At 39.5% G+C, this 18,072-nt stretch overlaps 1 protein-coding gene and 1 pseudogene across 1 annotated transcript in view; one reads left to right on the top strand and one right to left on the bottom strand.

Annotated features, from left to right (window-relative positions):
• The window catches only part of CDK1 (cyclin dependent kinase 1), a 51,413-nt gene that overhangs the window by 1,226 nt on the left and 32,115 nt on the right, over window positions 1–18,072 (bottom strand). The gene's annotated exons all lie outside the window — the stretch shown is intronic.
• On the top strand, window positions 317–14,583 carry LOC512594 (ferritin heavy chain-like; annotated as a pseudogene).

Here is an 18,072-nt window from a genome sequence, read left to right as displayed (position 1 = left end):
CTCCTCCAGCTGCTGGCATTCCAGAACTAGAGACCAAATTACATGGGGATGGAAGAGGAAGGCCAGACTCGGGAGTGAAATTAGAGCAGAGTTCAAATCCCAGCTAAGCGGATTATTACCAACAGCATGGACTTGAGCAAGTGGCCTCAGTTTCTTCACTTGTAAAACAGAGACCATAACAATGTCTGCATCTTGTAGGGTTGTTGGGAGAACTAAAAATGATATTTGTGAAGCCCCCAGCTTAGCACAGAGGAGGCACTGCATCCATGGAAGTGATTGTGAAGCAGAGGGTTGGAGAGGCTGGGAGAGATGGGGAATGACTTTTATTCCCAGCTTCTGCTCTTCCAGTGTTGTTGGTGGCTTAACTACTGAAGGTCGATTACTAAATCTTGACCTCTTCAGCCTCCTGGGGAACCAAGAGCATCTGGGTTAAGTGGTCACATTATCATTCTCAGTGATGCCAACAAGGCAGATGAGGCCCCAGTTCTCAAAAAGTCTGTACTCTGGTGAACCACAAACAAGCAAGCACAGAGGATTAGGATCGTGTTTCTGGGTAATGCCAGAGTGAGATGATTACGAAGTTAAATTGGGGAGCTCAGGTCATTGGTTTAGGGTTTGACTATGCTTTTTTCATACTGAAGATGTCTTAGTCTCCAGTTTTTTGAAAGATTGAGGACTTCAGACATGATTTTCATCTAAGGAGGGGGAAGGGAGAGGTCAAGTTAGAAGGCCATTTAAATCCTGTCTCCAAAGAGACACATGAAAAGATGTTCAACATTGCTAATTATTACAGAAATACAAATCAAAAATGCAATGAGATATCACCTCACACTAGCCAGAATGGCTATCATCAAAAATTCACAAACAATAAACACTGGAGAGGGTGTGGAGAGAAGGGAATTCTCCACACTGTTGGTGGAAATGTAAATTGGTACAACCACTAATGGAACAGCATGAGTTTCTCACATGTATACCTTGGTGGATTCATTTTGATATTTGGCAAAACTAATACTTATGTAAAGTTTAAAATTAAATAAAATTAAAAAAAAAATCTAACAGTAGAACTTCCATATGACCCTGCAATCCACTCCTGGGCAAATATCTATAGACAAACATGTTCCGAAAGGATACATGCACCCCGATGTTCACCGCAACACTGTTTACCATAGCCAAGACATGGAAGTAACCTAAATCCCCTTGTCCTTCTACAGAGGAATGGATAAAGAAGATGTGTACACATATACAATGGAATGTTATTTGGCCATTAAAAAGAGTGAAATAATGCCACTTACAGCAACATGGATAAGCCTAGAGACTGTCATACTGGGTGAAGTAAGACTGAGAAGGAGAAATATTGCATGACATCCCTTCTTTGAGGAAATCTAAAAAGACATGATAAAAATGAACTTACTCAAAACAGAAAGACTCACAGACTTAGAGACCGAACTTATGATTACCAGGGTGGGTGGTTGGGGGAGGATGGAGAGAAAGGATAAGGAATTTAGGATGGACATGTACACAAAGGGCCTACTAAAGGGTGCGTGAAACTCTGCTCAGTGTTACGTGGCAGCATTGCTGGGAGTAGCGTGTGGGGAAACGAATACAGGCATATGTATGGCTGAGTCCTTTTGGCACCGTTCACCTGAAACTATCATAATACTGTTTGTTAACAGCTATACATAAATACAAAATAAAAAGTTAATAAATAAAGAAATCCTGTCTCCACCTTTTGCCTGGGCCTGGTCTCTCAACTGATGGAATAGCAATTGGGCTGCAAGTTGGCTACTTTTCCAAGTTCTGACACCGGGATCCCACTGCTCAATTTAACATTAACCATAATATTGATGTGATGTCATTGCACAATATGATTTTTATGTCTTTGTGGACTTCTTATTTTTTTTACTCTTCCTCTTGCTGAGAGCCATGTGCAGCTCCATGTATATGGAGTCAGGTTTTTACTATCCTGAACGTGAAGGTCACAATTTTGGCAAGATGTGGATAAGCAAAACCCCATGTGTGTCTATAAAACTAAACAGTAATTCCAAAGTATCTCTTAGCATGAGCCTGGGATGTTTCCCAGGTTTTTAAAATATATAATTTAAAAATTCATGATACTTTTGAGAAAAAATGCAGGAAAGTCAAATAAATCTTCTCTTTTATATACACATACCTCAGGGAAAACAGAATTTTTATGTAAATAACTGCAGGTGGTGATGTAACAGTATTACAAATAGCCCCTATAAATTCTGGAGTTTTTCAGCTGTGCTCTGAGCAAAAGCTCTGAGTCTCTGCAAATTCTGTTCCTTCTCCCTGGAGTACCCTTTTGCTTCCTCACTACTTACACCTAATTCACCTGAAAATTTTCTAATTTTCTTTAGTTACAAGGGAGACAACCCTTTGTCTGGGAAGAGGTCTTTCTGTAATCTCTCTAAGACTGGTTAGTTGCCCCTTCACTGTGCCTCTCTCAGCTACCTGAGTCTTTATGAAATGACTTAAATAATCTTCACCACACTATTTAAAGTTCTTTGCCCTTGACTTCATAGGCACAGTAATGGTTGAAAAATAATCCTTGGTTTGTAATGCATTATCATTGCTGGTTTTGTACTTAACCCTGTTTTATCATCATGTTCTAATTTATTTTATTTTTGGCCACACTGCATAGCATATGCGGAGAAGGTGATGGCACCCCACTTCCCAGTACTCTTGTCTGGGAAAATCCCATGGACAGAGGAGCCTGGTGGGCTGCAGTCCATGGGTCGCGAAGAGTCGACACGACTGAGTGACTTCCCTTTCACTTTTCAGTTTCATGCATTGGAAATGGAAATGGCAACCCACTCCAGTGTTCTTGCCTGGAGAATCCCAGGGACGGGGGAGCCTGGTGGGCTGTTGTCTATGGGGTCTCACAGAGTCGGACACGACTGAAGCGACTTAGCAGCAACAGCAGCATTAGCGTATGAGATCTTAGCTCTTGGACCAGGGATCTAGCTCATGCCCCCTGTAGTGGAAGCCCAGAGTCTCAATACTGGACCACCAGGGAAGTCCAACATGTGTTTTGTTTTTTCTCTTTACTTATTTTGTAACCATACCACCTAGTATAAATATAATGGAAGATACATATGTAGCTTTAAATTTTCTAGTAGCTCTATTTTAAAAAAGCATAAAGTAACAACTGAAATTAATTTTAATAATAAATTTGTTTAACCTAATACAGCCAAAAGATTATCACTCCAACAAATAATCAATGCATACATTACTAATGAGATATTTACATTTGTTTTTTTCCCCACATGAAGCCTTCAAAACTTGGTTTGTATTTTTACATTTAGAGCATATATTAATTGTTTCTAGTCATATTTCAGATGATCAGTAGTTATACATGGCCAGTGGCTACCATATTAGACAGCACAGATTTATAATATAGCCCAAATTCCACACACACATGACCAAAAACAAGAACTAAAATATTGCCAATAACTTATGTCTACCTATAGATGCTTCCCTCATCCTGCTTTTTGTGAGCTGCTCAGTTGGCCCAGCTAGAGCTTAAGATCATGGAGGACAGAATATGTATTAATATATTATATAGATGTTTATGTTCATGGTCTTCTCAAAATGTGATCTCTAGACACAGAATTCCCGAGACACCTTTCAGTTCAGTTCAAAATGTTTTTATAATAATATTAAGATGTCATTTGCCTTTTTCATAGGCTGACATTTGCACAAATCATGAAAGCAATGGTGTGTAAAACTGCTGGCACCTTAGCATAAATCAACATAGTAGCTGCATATAGTATAGTATTACTATACCACACTGGTAGTCCTTGTAATCATCAATGCCATGCACTGTTGGCTTTTTTACAAAAAGAGAAGTTTCACTTTAAAAGTCCTTAAGCATTAAAATGCATTTAATTTCATTAAATCTTGACCCTTTAATGACCATCTTTTTAATGTTTTGTTGTAAGTGGTGATGTGCATAAAGCACTTCTGCTGCACATCAGCGTTCAAGTGCTGTCCCAAAAAGGCATTTGTGCAATTGTCTGAGCTGTGAACTGAGCTAGTGGCTTTTTTTCATGTAACACCATTTGACTAGAAATAACAACTGACAAACCATGGCCATTCAGAACTGAGACTTCAATGGACACTTTTGTCAAATAAACAAAGTAAACCTGTCATTTCAGAGAAAACAACTTGCAATGTTTATTGCCAATAATTAAAATTTGAGCTTTCAAATGAAGACTCAAATTTTGGAAAATTTGTATCTACCACTGTGAACTTCACAGCTTCTCAATATCTAAACACTTTTCAGAAGAAGTTAGGGGGGATATTAACAAATGTGAAAATTTTTTGGTTGTTATATAAAGAAGTAGCAACATTAGGAAGACAGGTATAGCTCAGGGTGCCAATATTTTCCAAATGACCAGCATATAATGTTAACAAAATCATGCATGGGTAACAGATCCAATCAAAGTACAATATAAACCAGAATTTTAACCTAACAGAGAACAAAATGTTCACTGATATGGTTTCAAGTTTCATACTGCAAATGCCTTTAAAGAAATTATACTCATTGAGTTTTAGTTATAGTATCAAAAGATTATCCAAAATCAACTGAAAAGGCTACTAAGATACTCCTTCCTTTCCCAACTGTGTATATATGTTTTTCTTTTCTTCATATAACTTTAAGCAAAAAACATCCTGTAAAAAATTGAATCCATTTTGCAAGGAGATATGAAAATTCAGCTGCTCTCTATTAAGCCAGAACATTAAAGAGGTTTTGCAAAAAATGTATAAGAGTGACACTCTATTTATTTTTATGCTTGGGAAAATATAGTTATTTTTCATAAAATACATATTATTCATGTTTCCATGTAATGGGTTCATTATTATTATTTTTAAAATGATAAGTCAATATTTTTTAAATTTCTGTTTTAATTTCTACTACAGTAAGTATTGATAGACATAATGAAATAAACAAAAGCTCTTTGAGACTCTCAATAAATTTTAAGAGTATAAACTATTTCTGAGATGAGACCAGAAGGTTAAGAACCATGAGCCTAGCACATTTCCTATTATATTATACTAAACTATATTTTGCTTACATATTCTTTTTCACTGAGATATTATACTTCTATATTATACGTGTTAATATATATTTTATAGTTTTCACACTATGTTTACTATTATCTTAAGTTATCGAAGTTAACACCGCAGTGATGGGACAAATCAACATCACGTGCTTTCCATGTAATGTACTGAGAAAGACACAACATCATTTCTATGGTATTCTTAACAAAAATGCACATCCTGAATCTAATCATAAAGTAACATCAGACAGACCCAAGCATTGACATTCTACCAAATATTTTACTTGTATTTTTTTAAATATGTCAATATAAAAACACAAAGCTAACAACAACAAAGCAAAACCAAGAAATGGTTTCGGTTAAAACTAACCTAAAGAGGTATGACAACAGAATACCATCTAAATCTGCTGGTAATATTAATGGCAATTGGGAAAAATCTGAACAAAGTCTGTAGATAAGAAAATAATAGTCAATGTAATTTCTTGATCTAGCTCATTGCACAGCGATTATGTCAGAGAATGTTCTTGTTTTTAGGAAATACACAGTTAAAGGGGGAAAGGTATCATTTCTGTTATTGACTCAGATGGTTCAGAGAACAATATGAGAGGGTGAAGAGAAAAGAGCAAACGTGGTAAAACAATATTTGGAATTTGGGAAAAGGAAGTTCAGAAATTCCTTGCCTATTTTTGTCATCTAGTGGCTCAGATGGTAAAGAATCTGCCTGCCAATGTGGAAGACCCTGGTTCGATCCCTGGGTCAGGAAGATCCCCTGGAGAAGAAACTGGCAACCCACTCCAGTATTCTTGCCTGGAGAATCCCATGGACAGAGGAGCCTGGCGGACTATATATAGTCCATGGGGGTGTAAAGAGTCAGACACAACTGAGCAACTAACACACACATGGTTGTCGTTCAGTCACTCAGTCGTGTCTGACTCTGCAAGCCCATGGACTATAGCATGCCAGACTTCCCTGTCCTTCATCATCTCCAGCAGCTTGCTCAAACTCAAGTCCATTGAGTGGGTGATGCCATCCAACCATCCTCTCTCAGTTGTCCCTTTCTCCTCCTGCCTTCAATCTTTCCCAGCATCAGGGTCTTTTCCAATGAGTTCTTCACATCAGGTGGCCAAAGTATTAGAGCTTCAGCATGCTTCCAATAAATATTCAGGACTGATTTCCTTAGGATTGACTGGTTTGACCTCCTTGTTGTCCAAGGGACTCTCAAGAGTCTTCTCCAACACCACAGTTCAAAAGCATCAATTCTTTGGTGCTAGACTGGAAGAAACACAAGCTGGAATCAAGATTGCTGGGAGAAATATCAATAACCTCAGATATACAGATGACATCACCCTTATGGCAGAAAGTAAAGAGAAACTAAAAAGTCTCTTGATGAAAGTGAAAGTGGAGAGTGAAAAAGTGGGCTTAAAGCTCAACATTCAGAAAACGAAGATCATGGCATCGGGTCCCATCACTTCGTGGGAAATAGATGGGGAAACAGTGGAAACAGTGTCAGACTTTATTTTTCTGGGCTCCAAATCACTGCAGATGGTGACTGCAGCCACGAAATTAAAAGACGCTTACTCCGTGGAAGGAAAGTTATGTCCAACCTAGATAGCATATTGCAAAGCAGAAACATTACTTTGCCAACAAAGGTCTGTCTAGTCAAGGCTATGGTTTTTCCTGTGGTCATGTATGGATGTGAGAGTTGGACTGTGAAGAAGGCTGAGCGCCGAAGAATTGATGCTTTTGAACTGTGGTGTTGGAGAAGACTCTTGAGAGTCCCTTGGACTGCAAGGAGATCCAACCAGTCCATTCTGAAGGAGATCAGCCCTGGGATTTCTTTGGACGGAATGATGCTGAAGCTGAAACTCCAGTACTTTGGCCACCTCATGCGAGAGTTGACTCATTGGAAAAGACTCTGATGCTGGGAGAGATTGAGGGCAGGAGGAGAAGGGACGACAGAGGATGAGATGGCTGGATGGCATCACTGACTCGATGGACTTGAGTCTGAGTGAACTCCAGGAGTTTGTGATGGACAGGGAGGCCTGGCGTGCTGCGATTCATGGGGTCGCAAAAGAGTCAGACACGACTGAGCAACCGAACTGAACTGAACTGAACAGCCTTCTTTATGGTCCAGCTTTAGTTCAACTTTTCTGTTAGTCCAAATTATGTCAAAACAAGGAGTTAACGGAAAAGGTTTACTCAACAAATACACGAGTGGATCATTTTCTAGATACTCCACTTTTTTAGTTTCTGGATTTAGATGTAAGAAGGATTATATGAAGGAAAATCTTACAGATACAGAGAACAGACTTGCAGTAGCTATAGGGGGTGGGAGTTAGGGGAAGGAGGGATGGGAGTTTGGGATTAGCAGATGCAAACTAGTATATATGGGATGGATAAACAACAAGGTCATACTGTATAGCACAGGAAACTATATTCAATATCCTGTGATAAACTGTAATGGAAATAATATGAAAATGAATATATATATATATATATAACTGAGTCATTTTGCTATTCAGCAGAAATTAAAACATTGCAAATCGAATATATTCCATAAAAACTTTTTAAAAAACAACAAAAATCAAAAAGCCTCTTAATGATTATTATATCCTTAATTTGCTTTCACAATGTGTGCTAAAAGTACCTCCCAAATTTACCTCCTTTTGTCATTTTTTCTTAAAAGGGCCTTTGGATACCAGAAATTGAGGTTTTCATTACATGAACTGCAAATCATTTTTCTCCTACTTTGATGTGGAGGGAAAGAGGATCGTTTGCCAGCCTTTAACACAAAATGAAGAGTAAAGAGTAATTAGAAAATTACTCTTGAAATAAACTAGAAAGGCGATTGAGTCCCATGTTAGCTTCGGCCATCAGGAGTTCGTACAGCTGGGAGGGAACTTAATCCTCAGCGGCTCTGGACAGCAGGGCCAGTGGGTGGGACGAGGGAATCCGTGAATCTTCGTTCCACTCCTCTGGTCTGAAAGTGCATCTCTTGTGGCTTGACTGCTCTTAGGGTTGAAAAGGAGTCTAGGCCGTCTAGGATTGGCTGAAACGTGTGTGGTTAAGAGTCTAGCCCAACGGATAATTAGAAGCAGATTCTGGGAATGAGCAGAGGATTTTTTTCTTTTTAAAACAACACACCCTCCGTCTTTTCTTAATTCAATTCTGCACAGGTTGCCTCGCCGGACTCCCTCTAGTGGCCCCGAGGAGGATAGTCACGGCAGGAGGAGCCTTTGTGTTTCTGACCGTGGCTTCCCTGTTCAGACAAGAGTCATGAGACTTGGTTTCTTGTTTTAAGAGGAAGAGCCTTATAAATTAGTTAATTCAACCTTAGTTGAGGATGTTAAAATCTAGAGAGGTTAAAGAAATGTCCTGAGGGCACAGCAAATTAAAGGGGTAACCCAGGACAGGAACAGCAGACTGACTGCTGTCCCTAGCCTTTCCCAGGACAATTTGAAGAGGAGCCCCACTGGCTTCCCACATGCACGGAGAATCTCCAAAGCCATACTTAGAAGAAAATACAGAGCCCTTATCTCCTTATCATTTAGGGCCTGCAGAGTCCTGCACACCTTGCCCAACTTGTTTTTCTCCCAGGTTGCATGGGCTCCCACCAATGGCTTTAGTGTAGAGCCAGCAGAACCCTGACATTAGATTGTTCATCCATGTATCTGTTCACAATCTGTGTTCCAAGGTAGAATGTAACCTCTACAAAGGCTGCTTTTTCTTTCTTGCTGTTTCCCCAACACCAGTCACAGGATACGTATATTAGATTCCGATGACTGACCTAACGAATCACCACAAACTTGGTAGCCTAAGGCAATAGAAAATTATTCGTTTACCTTTCTGGAGGCCAGAAGTCTAAAATCAATTTCACTGAGCCAAAGTCAAGGTTTTGGCAAAGGCCACACTCCCTTCCAGGGGTTGTATGGGACAATCAGCTCTTTTTCTTACAGTCTCTGGTGGCTGGTGGCAGGTCTTAGCTTGCGACTCTATCATCCAATCTTCAAGGCCATCTTTAAGTTTCTCTCTGTCCTTCTCATAAGAATACTTGTTGATGACATTCAGGACCCACCCAGTCCCTTCGCAAGGCAGGAAATTGAGGTTCCTGGAGACTTAAGTGATGGCCCTGGTCAGACAAGTAGGAGTCGCAGACAGGTTTGAACCCAGGCAGTCTGACCCCAGGGCCCCTCCACCACCCTGTCCAGGAGTCTGAGGGCACCTTGTGCTTTTATAGTTCCTGCTTTACAGTTAAACCCAATCAACTATCCTAAGTCCTATTCTAGACTGCAGTGATACCAGGAGATCTAGGGTCGGTCCTTATTCTCCAGGATATATCCATTTATGCGGAAAGAAAAGGCATTAAGTCAGAGTGGCTACCCTTGTGTGGCAAAGTGACTAAAAGAGCGTGAGAGGGCTTCTGGGAGCCTGTAATGTCGTTTCTTGCCCTGGTGCTGGCTACAATAGTGTGTGAAACTGTTTGGAAAAGTTGATCACTGTACACTTGTAACTTACGCACTTTTGTCAGTGTGTGCTATATTTTGAAAAAGACCAAATGAGGGCATAAAGTCAGGGCTCTAGGAAATGTCAAGAGAGGCCATAGGCAGTCTCTCCCACAGCGCTGGATATCTAGGCCATTTCTTAGCCTTCTCACTAACTACCTGACTAATAAAGGGCTGTGAGGTAGGAGGTAAGGAAATGAGGATTTTCCAGGGTCTTTCCTATCAAAATTCCCAAGGTCAGCCCACCTCAAATTCAGTTTGGCTGTAAAGCAGAAATGAACAGACATTTTTAAGTAACATTTAAAATGTTGCCAATAAGGATTAACTCCTCTCCCCAAAGAAATCTGTTAATATTAGGACATAAACTTTGAAAATCCTAGGCTAAACAAATTTTGATCCCTTTTTGACTGCAGGACTTATCAGAGCCTTTAATATATTAACATGAAATGTAAGACTATCCCTGGGTCAGGAAGATACCCTAGAGTAGGCAATGGCAACCCACTCCAGTATTCTTGCCTGGAAAACTCCATGGACACAAGGGCCTGGCGGGCTACAGTCCATGGTGTCACAAAGAGTAGGATACGACCGAGTGACTGAGTACACATGCACATGCAATGTTCAGTCTCTCAGTCGTGTCCATCTCTTTGTGACACCATGGACTGCAGCACGCCAGGCCTCCCTGTCCATCACCAACTCCTGGAGCTTGCTCAAACTCATGTCCATCAAGTCAGGGATGCCATCCAACCATCTCATCCTCTGTCAATCCCTTCTCCTCCCACCTTCAATCTTTCCCAGCATCAGGGTATTTTCCAGTGAGTCAGTTCTTCATATCAGGTGGCCAAAATATTGGAGTTTCAGCTTCAGCATCAGTCCTTCCAATGACTATTCAGGACTGATTTCCTTTAGGATGGACTGGTTGGATCTCCTTGCAATCCATGGGACTCTACAATGCCACAGTTCAAAAGCATCAATTCTTTGTCACTCAGCTTTCTTTATATGTGAGAGTCCAACTCTCACATCCATACATTACTACTGGAAAAACCATAGCTTTGACTAGACATACCTTTGTTGGCAAAGTAATGTCTCTGCTTTTTAATATGCTGTCTAGGTTGGTCATAGCTTTTCTTCCAAGGAGCAAGCGTCTTTTAATTTCATGGCTACAGTCACCACCTGCAGTGACTTTGGAGCCCAAGAAAATAAAGTCTGTCACTGTTTCCATTGTTTTCCCATCTATTTGCCATGAAGTGATGGGACCGGATGCCATGATCTTAGTTTTTTGAATATTGAGTTTTAAGCCAACTTTTCACTCTCCTCTTTCACTTTCATCAAGAGGATCTTTAGTCCCCTCTTGTGCACATGCAAGAGGGAGATGTATTTTGCTTTTTTCACAGACTTATTTTACCATGGAATACTTTATTTGTATTCTTAACATTTTCATGATTAATGTTCTAAGGGACAAATTTTGGGAAGTTCTATTGTAGAATCCTAATTCATAGATCCAGTTCACCCAAAGATTGTGCAGACTGATGTTTCAAAGTATTCCCTGAGGCCTGTCTAGGTTACTCTCACTGTCCCTCCACAAGCCAAAAGTGTTGCTTCAAGTGACCAAATAAAATATCCCATAACCTAAATGTCTGGATAAATGATGGGGGGCAGAAGACAGCTGGAGGGCAGAGAAGGATTGGAGTGCAAAGAGAAAGAATTACAATGACTTGAGCTCCAGATTATCCTGAAGAGTCATAAGAGTGTTTTGAACAAAATGATTATTTACTATGAAGATGCAGGGTGTTCTCTCATTAAAAACAAACAAAAAGAGTGGACTCTGGACTCAAGGACAAGATGGAACTGGAAACCTACTGGAAACCTGGATGCCACCAAGGCTTCCTCTCTATCAGTGGTCCTCAGGATCCCCTTCATCATCCTCTCTCTCTCTGTAGACTTCTGATTTTGCTTCCTGGCTGGCAAGATGGAAAATATGGTGACCAACATTTCCAGAGTTTGTCTGTCATTGTCCAGTCATTAGGAAAGAGAGTCAACTGACTTAATCCCAAATTCCTAAGAAAGGAATATTGGTCAGGCTGCTAGCACTGGTGAGAACACTGGGTGGGTCACAGAACACGCCAGTCACACCATGACTGTGGGGTATAGGGTACAGTATGGATGCCCATATACAGGTGGGGAGCTGGGCAGACCACCTAAAAGATGGCTGTTCAAATACAAGATGTGTTCTGTGTACAGCTGGTTTTTAAAAGCACTTTCTCGCTTTCTATAAATAAATAAACAGGATTTTTTTTTTAAATATAATTTTCCGTTCTTCAGAATCATGATCCAAAGCAGTGGCTCTTCTCCGCTGACCTGTAGATGTGTCCTATGGAGGGGATGCTACAGTCTGTGCTAGCCATTTCTGAAAATCATTTCACCCAAGAAACATGAGAGATTGCATTTGTTTTAAATGATTTGTTTCTTTCCTCTAAAATCTGAGTTCATGGAGGGAAATTTGGTTAATTAACAATATTTGTTTTGAGAAACTGGTTATTTAAAGCTTCACTGGGCAGAATTTCAGTTGTTTTAGACTATTACATCCTCCATATTTAATGCCATCGTTTCGAAAATGGATTGACTTCAGAAGTACTTTTCTCTTGCTTTGGAGATTTTGCACATTGGCCCAAATGGGTTTTATTTTCCATTTTAATTTATACAGTATAAATAAAATGTTGGACTTCTTTGGAGTTAACAGTTTCACTGTGCAGATGTTTCTTGAAAGCCTTTTCAATTCATGTGTTGGTTTAAAAAAAATTTTTTTTTATTAGCCTGGCAGGCAGCCAGAAAAAAAGAAAATTCCATTTTGCATAGAACTGTAAGATTTTCTTCCTTGTTCTTTTCCCACCCCCAGCCAGCTACAGGATTATTAGGATTAAAGATGCCATAGTGACATCTTGTGGTCAACTGCCAGAGACACAGCAAAAAGTGGTGGGATGACAGAAGTGATCTAGTTCATTCTCCCACAAGTATTTATTGATTTATGTTGTTTGCTTTTTATTTACTAGTTGGCTGAAATCACTCTAGAGTTCCAGGTTGTTTTGCTCTACGGGAACTACTCAAATTTACCCCATAGAAAGGATAAACATGCTGTGTTCTGGAAAGGAAAAGAAGGACATAACTCTTGCTTTGCCTTTTTGTTGGACTCTCTCATGCAAACAGTATTACACAAGCTACTCAGTAATAACTCTGAAAAATACTCAAATCTTTTCCCAAAAAAGAGACGAGAAACAGTGATTCTAAACGAGCTCTCATTCTTTCTAATTCTAAGCTTTCAGCAACTAACAGATTGTTCATTTAGCTTGTTTAGTATTTAGATGAAATGTATAAATAATAACCCTCCAAACTTTATTTCTCCACCCAAACTAGTGTCAATGGAGATTAAAAACCTGCTTGCATAATTCTTGACTTTTAAAAAATAAATATAGCAAATAATATACAATAAAAAAATTATTACTGGAAGCTTTGTAAAATATACAAAAAAAGACATGATATAGTGTTAAAAAAGCAAAACACCAAGTTATATATCAGCTGTGATCCTATATGCACATCAGTGTGACAATCTGTAGAGTGTAGCAGTCTACACAAGTATGGAGGCAAATGTCAGTATCAAGGTCTATGTGGAGAAGGGTGTAGACACAGAAATAAGCCCAGAAAAAACACATATACTAATAAGCATTTTCTGTTTCATGATACTATTGTTGTTGTTGTTCGGTCGCTAAGTTGTGTCCAAATCTTTGAGGCCGTATGGAACTGCAGCAAGACAGGCTTCTCTGTCCTCCACTATCTCCCGGCGTTTGTTCAAATTTATGTCCATTGAGTTCACATACTGCTGAAGCCTAGCTTGCAGGATTTTGAGCATTATCTTGCTACCATGTAAAATGAGTGCAATTGTATAATAGTTTGAACGTTCTTTGACATTGCCCTTCTTTGGGATTGGAACAAAAACTGGCTTTTTCCAGTTCTGTGTGAAAAAAAATAATAATTACCAAATTTCCTCCAAAGCAGAAATTAAAGCATGTTATAAAACTATAGTGATAGGCTTCGCGGAGAGTCGCCAGGTTGTTGCTTCAACAGTGCTTGAACCCAAGCGGCTGCTCATCCCCCGCCCCTGCCGGCCACTCAGAGCCAGCCCTCCTCACCGCCTGACAGGGCCCTCCCACCGCCCACGGTGCCTGCGGCCACTCCAGCAACGCGCAGCGCCGCCGGCCACCGCCGCCTCTTCTCAGCCACCCGCCCTGACAACCGCATCCCCCTTGCAGGTGCGCTAGAACACCACCAGCACTTGGAGGCCTCCATCAGCTGCCAGATCAACCTGGAGCTCTACACCTCCTGTGTCTGCCTGCCCACGTCATACTATTTTGACCACGATGATGTGGCTTTGAAGAACTTTGCCAAATACTTTCTTCACCAATCTCATGAGGAGAGGGAACATACTGAGAAACCGATGAAGCTGCAGAACCAACGAGGTGGCCGAATCTTCCTTCAGGATATCAAGAAACCAGACCGCCATGACTGGGAGAATGGGCTGAATGCAACGGAATGTGCGCTGTGCTTGGAAAGAAGTGTGAATCAGTCACTACTGGAACTGCACAAACTGGCCACTGAAAAAAATGACCCCCAGCTGTGTAATTTCACTGAGACTTATTACCTGAATGAGCAGGTAGAAGCCACAAAGAATTGGGTAACCACATAATCACATTGTGCAAGATGTGGGCCCCTGGGTCTGGCATAGCAGAGTACCTCTTTGACAAGCACACCCTTGGACACATGAGAGCTAAGCCTCAGGCTGCCTTCCCATAGCCACAGGGGTGACATTCCTGGGCACCAAGGCAGTGCGTGCATATTTGGGTTACCTTCACCTTTTCTATAAGTTGTACCAAAACATCTACTTAAGTTCTTTCTTTAGCACCATTCCTTCAAATAAAGTAATTTGGTACCCCCAAAAATAAATAAATAAAAAATAAAACTATAGTGATTAAAAATATATAGTGCTGATACATGAACAGATTGAGAGACCAATGAAAAAGAATAGAAAGTCCAGAAGAGACCTAAGAATACATGGGAATTTAGTATGTGATAAATTTAGTATATCTTAAAGAACAATATCGCAAATCCACAGAGAAAAGGTAGGTTACTCAATTAAAGACTTTAGGCTAGCTGGATGGCCATCTAAAAAGAAAGTTGGATCCCATACCGCACACTTTACACCCAGAAAAATTCAAAGAGGTACAAAAATTTAAATATAAAAAAGAATAGTGTATTATAAGTGACATAAGAAACCATGAGAGAACTATTCAATAATCTCAGAGTGCAGAATACCTTTGCATTTATGCACACATGAAACACAGAAGCCACAACATTGTGCAGAAAAAGAAAAAAATCAAAGACAAACGACAAAACTGGAAGGAAGAAATATTTGTAATAGATAGCATGCTCATTTTTCTAAACATATAATGAATTTCTAAAAATCAATAAGGAGAAAACCAATGACCCAATTAAAAAATAGGCAGTGATTTGCAGCAACATGGATGGGCCTAGAGATTATCATACTAAGTGAAATAAGTCAGAAAGACAAATATCTTATGATATCACTTATATGTGGAATTTTTTTAAGTGATACATTCATTTTTTTAAGTGAACTGGTTTACAAAACAAAAATGTACTCACAGACCTAGAAAACCAACTTATGGTTACCAAAGGGGAAAGGTGGCGAGGGATAAATTAGGAGTTCGTGATTAACAGATACACAATACTATATATAAAATAGAGAAGCAACCAGGACCTAATGTATAGCAGAGAGAACTATATTCAATATCTGGTTATAACTTATAATGGAAAAGAATCTGAAAAAGAATGTGTATATATATACATATGTATAACGGAATCACTTCACTGTACACCAGAAACTAACACAACATTGTAAATCAACTGTACTTTAATAAAATTAATTTTAAAAATAGACAAATGATATGAACCAACTCTTCCCAGCAAAGAAAACCCAAGTAAGTCTTAAAACATGTGACATGGAATTCAACATCACTCACAATTGGAGAGATGTACTTTACTATCTGATAGATGTAGCTATCAGAAAATGCCATTTTGCATCTAGCCCATTGGCAGAAATCAAATTTTGATAGGAGACTGTATTGGTGGGGGTGTGGGGATAAAGGCCTTCTCCTACATCACTGGTGGAAGTGGAAATTAGAACAATCCTTGTGAAGGACAGTCGGTGAATGAACATATCCTTTGATATAGCTATTCCACTCCCAGGAATTTATAGAACAAAAGATGCTTCCATATGCAAAATGACTTATGTACATGGTCATTCACTGCAGCAATGTTTAAACAAAAAGTTTAAACAGCAATGTTTCAGCAAAATGCTGAAAACATCATCAGAATATTGGTTAAGGAAATTATAATACATCCACATAAAAGAATACTGTGCAGCTCTACAAGAAGAAAAGGGTAACATTCTTTATGGATGGATGCAGATCATCTCAAAGATATATTGTTAAGGTGAAATTCAGGGCTTAAAAATGTATAGATTGTGCTATCATTTATCTTACAAATCAAAAAAGAAATACACTGAATACACATATCTGCTGATGCTTACAAAATCTGTCACTTGAAGAAATCCTAACAATGTTTAGCTAAAAATCCAGAAGGAATGACCTCTGAATGTCCAGACTCACTCAACATGCTGAGACCTTGGTTATGCTCAGGGCTATATACTCTTCACTGGAAGGTCAGGGAAGACTAATGGCAGAGATGTGAAGAGAACCCTCAGGGAGGCCTGAGAGCTCCCTGAAGGTGTCCTCCCCAAAATGGGATTGTTTCAAACCATGTGAATTCTCATTTTTTTCTTAATCAATTGATATAAATCTGACATTCTCATCAACAACATATCTACATTTGTTTTAAGATAACAATGATTTCTTTTCCCCCAAGGAAGGTGCACTGTATCAGGCTGAGGGCTCAGACACCCAGATACATAGTGGCCTTCACTCACCTTTGGCAGCAAGAGAGATTTACCTAGGATCATACTCACATCTTTAACTATCCAACTTGTATGCTTGGTCTTTCCTCCAGAATTCCAAATAACAACAAAAATAACAGATTTGTTGCACACTTGGCATTCTACTTAAATGCTCACAGTGATCCTAGAATGTGAAGATGATTAATATCCTCAGTTTAAAAATGCAAAAGCTGAGGCTCGGAGGGTTAAATGGCTTGTCCAGCATCACACAAGCTAAAACGTAGAAAGGCTAACATTCTGCCACAAGTGAATCAGACACCAGCATTATTTCTCTTTCTCTATATCAAGCACTTTCCAATTTTCTCTGCACTCTTCTTCAACACCCTCTTTATTTGGTTCTCTTTCTAGTGCGCCTCCTTGATTTATTAAACATTATAATTTCCTCTGGTTTCAGAGTCTACCAATTCTAGTGATTCTCAATCCTAGCTGCACATTGGACTCTCTTGAAGGGATTTTAAAATAGACCCATGACCAGAGAATTCCTGGCGGTCCAGTGGTTAGGATTCAGCACGTTCACTGCTGTGGCCAGGGTTCGATTCCTGGCTGGGGAACTAAGATCCTGCAAGCCACCCAGTGAGATACATACATACATACATATATATATATATATATATATATATTATATATATATTTATATATATTTATATGTGTGTGTGTGTATATACACACACGTATCTCCATACCTATGACCAGAACTCACCCCTAGATAGTTTGTTTTCATTTGTCTGGGATGAGATCTAGGAAACAGTGTTTTCAACCACTTATCTCCACTCCTAGTGTCTAGTAGACATTCACTAAATGTTTGTAATCTGAATGAATGGATGATGAAAGAATAAAATAAAATTTAAAAAATAATTAAAAAAAAGAATAAATGAATGAATGAACGAACTCTTGAGAGTCCCTTGGACTGAAAGGAGATCAAACAAGTCAGTCCTAAAGGAATTGAATATTCATTGGAAAGACTGCTGCTGAAGCTGAAGCTCCAATACTTTGGCCACCTGACACAAAGAGCTGACTCATTGGAAAAGACCCTGATGCTGGGAAAGACTGAATGCAAAAGAAGAAGCAGGTGGCAGAGGAGGAGATGGTTAGATAGCATCACCAACTTAATGAACATAAATTTGAGCAAACTCCAGGAGATAGTGGAGGACAGAGAAGCCTGGCATGTGGCAGTCCATGGGGTCGCAAAGAAGTGGACACAATTTAGCGACTGAACAACAAGATGCCAAAATTGTTTTTGACGATAAAGCAAGAGCAGTTTTGAAAGCCCTAGGCTAGGTGGTAAATAAAGAATTGTTTTTCTGTCTCCTTCTGGGATGCTGGGATAGAAGGAAGCTGCATCCCTGTAACCCACTCCATTTCCACACAAAGGAAAACTATAAATAGCAGCTCTGAATCACATGAGGGT

The sequence above is a fragment of the Bos taurus genome, chromosome 28 (assembly GCF_002263795.3).
Source record: "Bos taurus isolate L1 Dominette 01449 registration number 42190680 breed Hereford chromosome 28, ARS-UCD2.0, whole genome shotgun sequence".
NCBI classification, from domain to species: domain Eukaryota; kingdom Metazoa; phylum Chordata; class Mammalia; order Artiodactyla; family Bovidae; genus Bos; species Bos taurus.
Note: the sequence above shows the minus strand (reverse complement) of the source record. Positions and strands in the feature narration are given on the sequence as shown.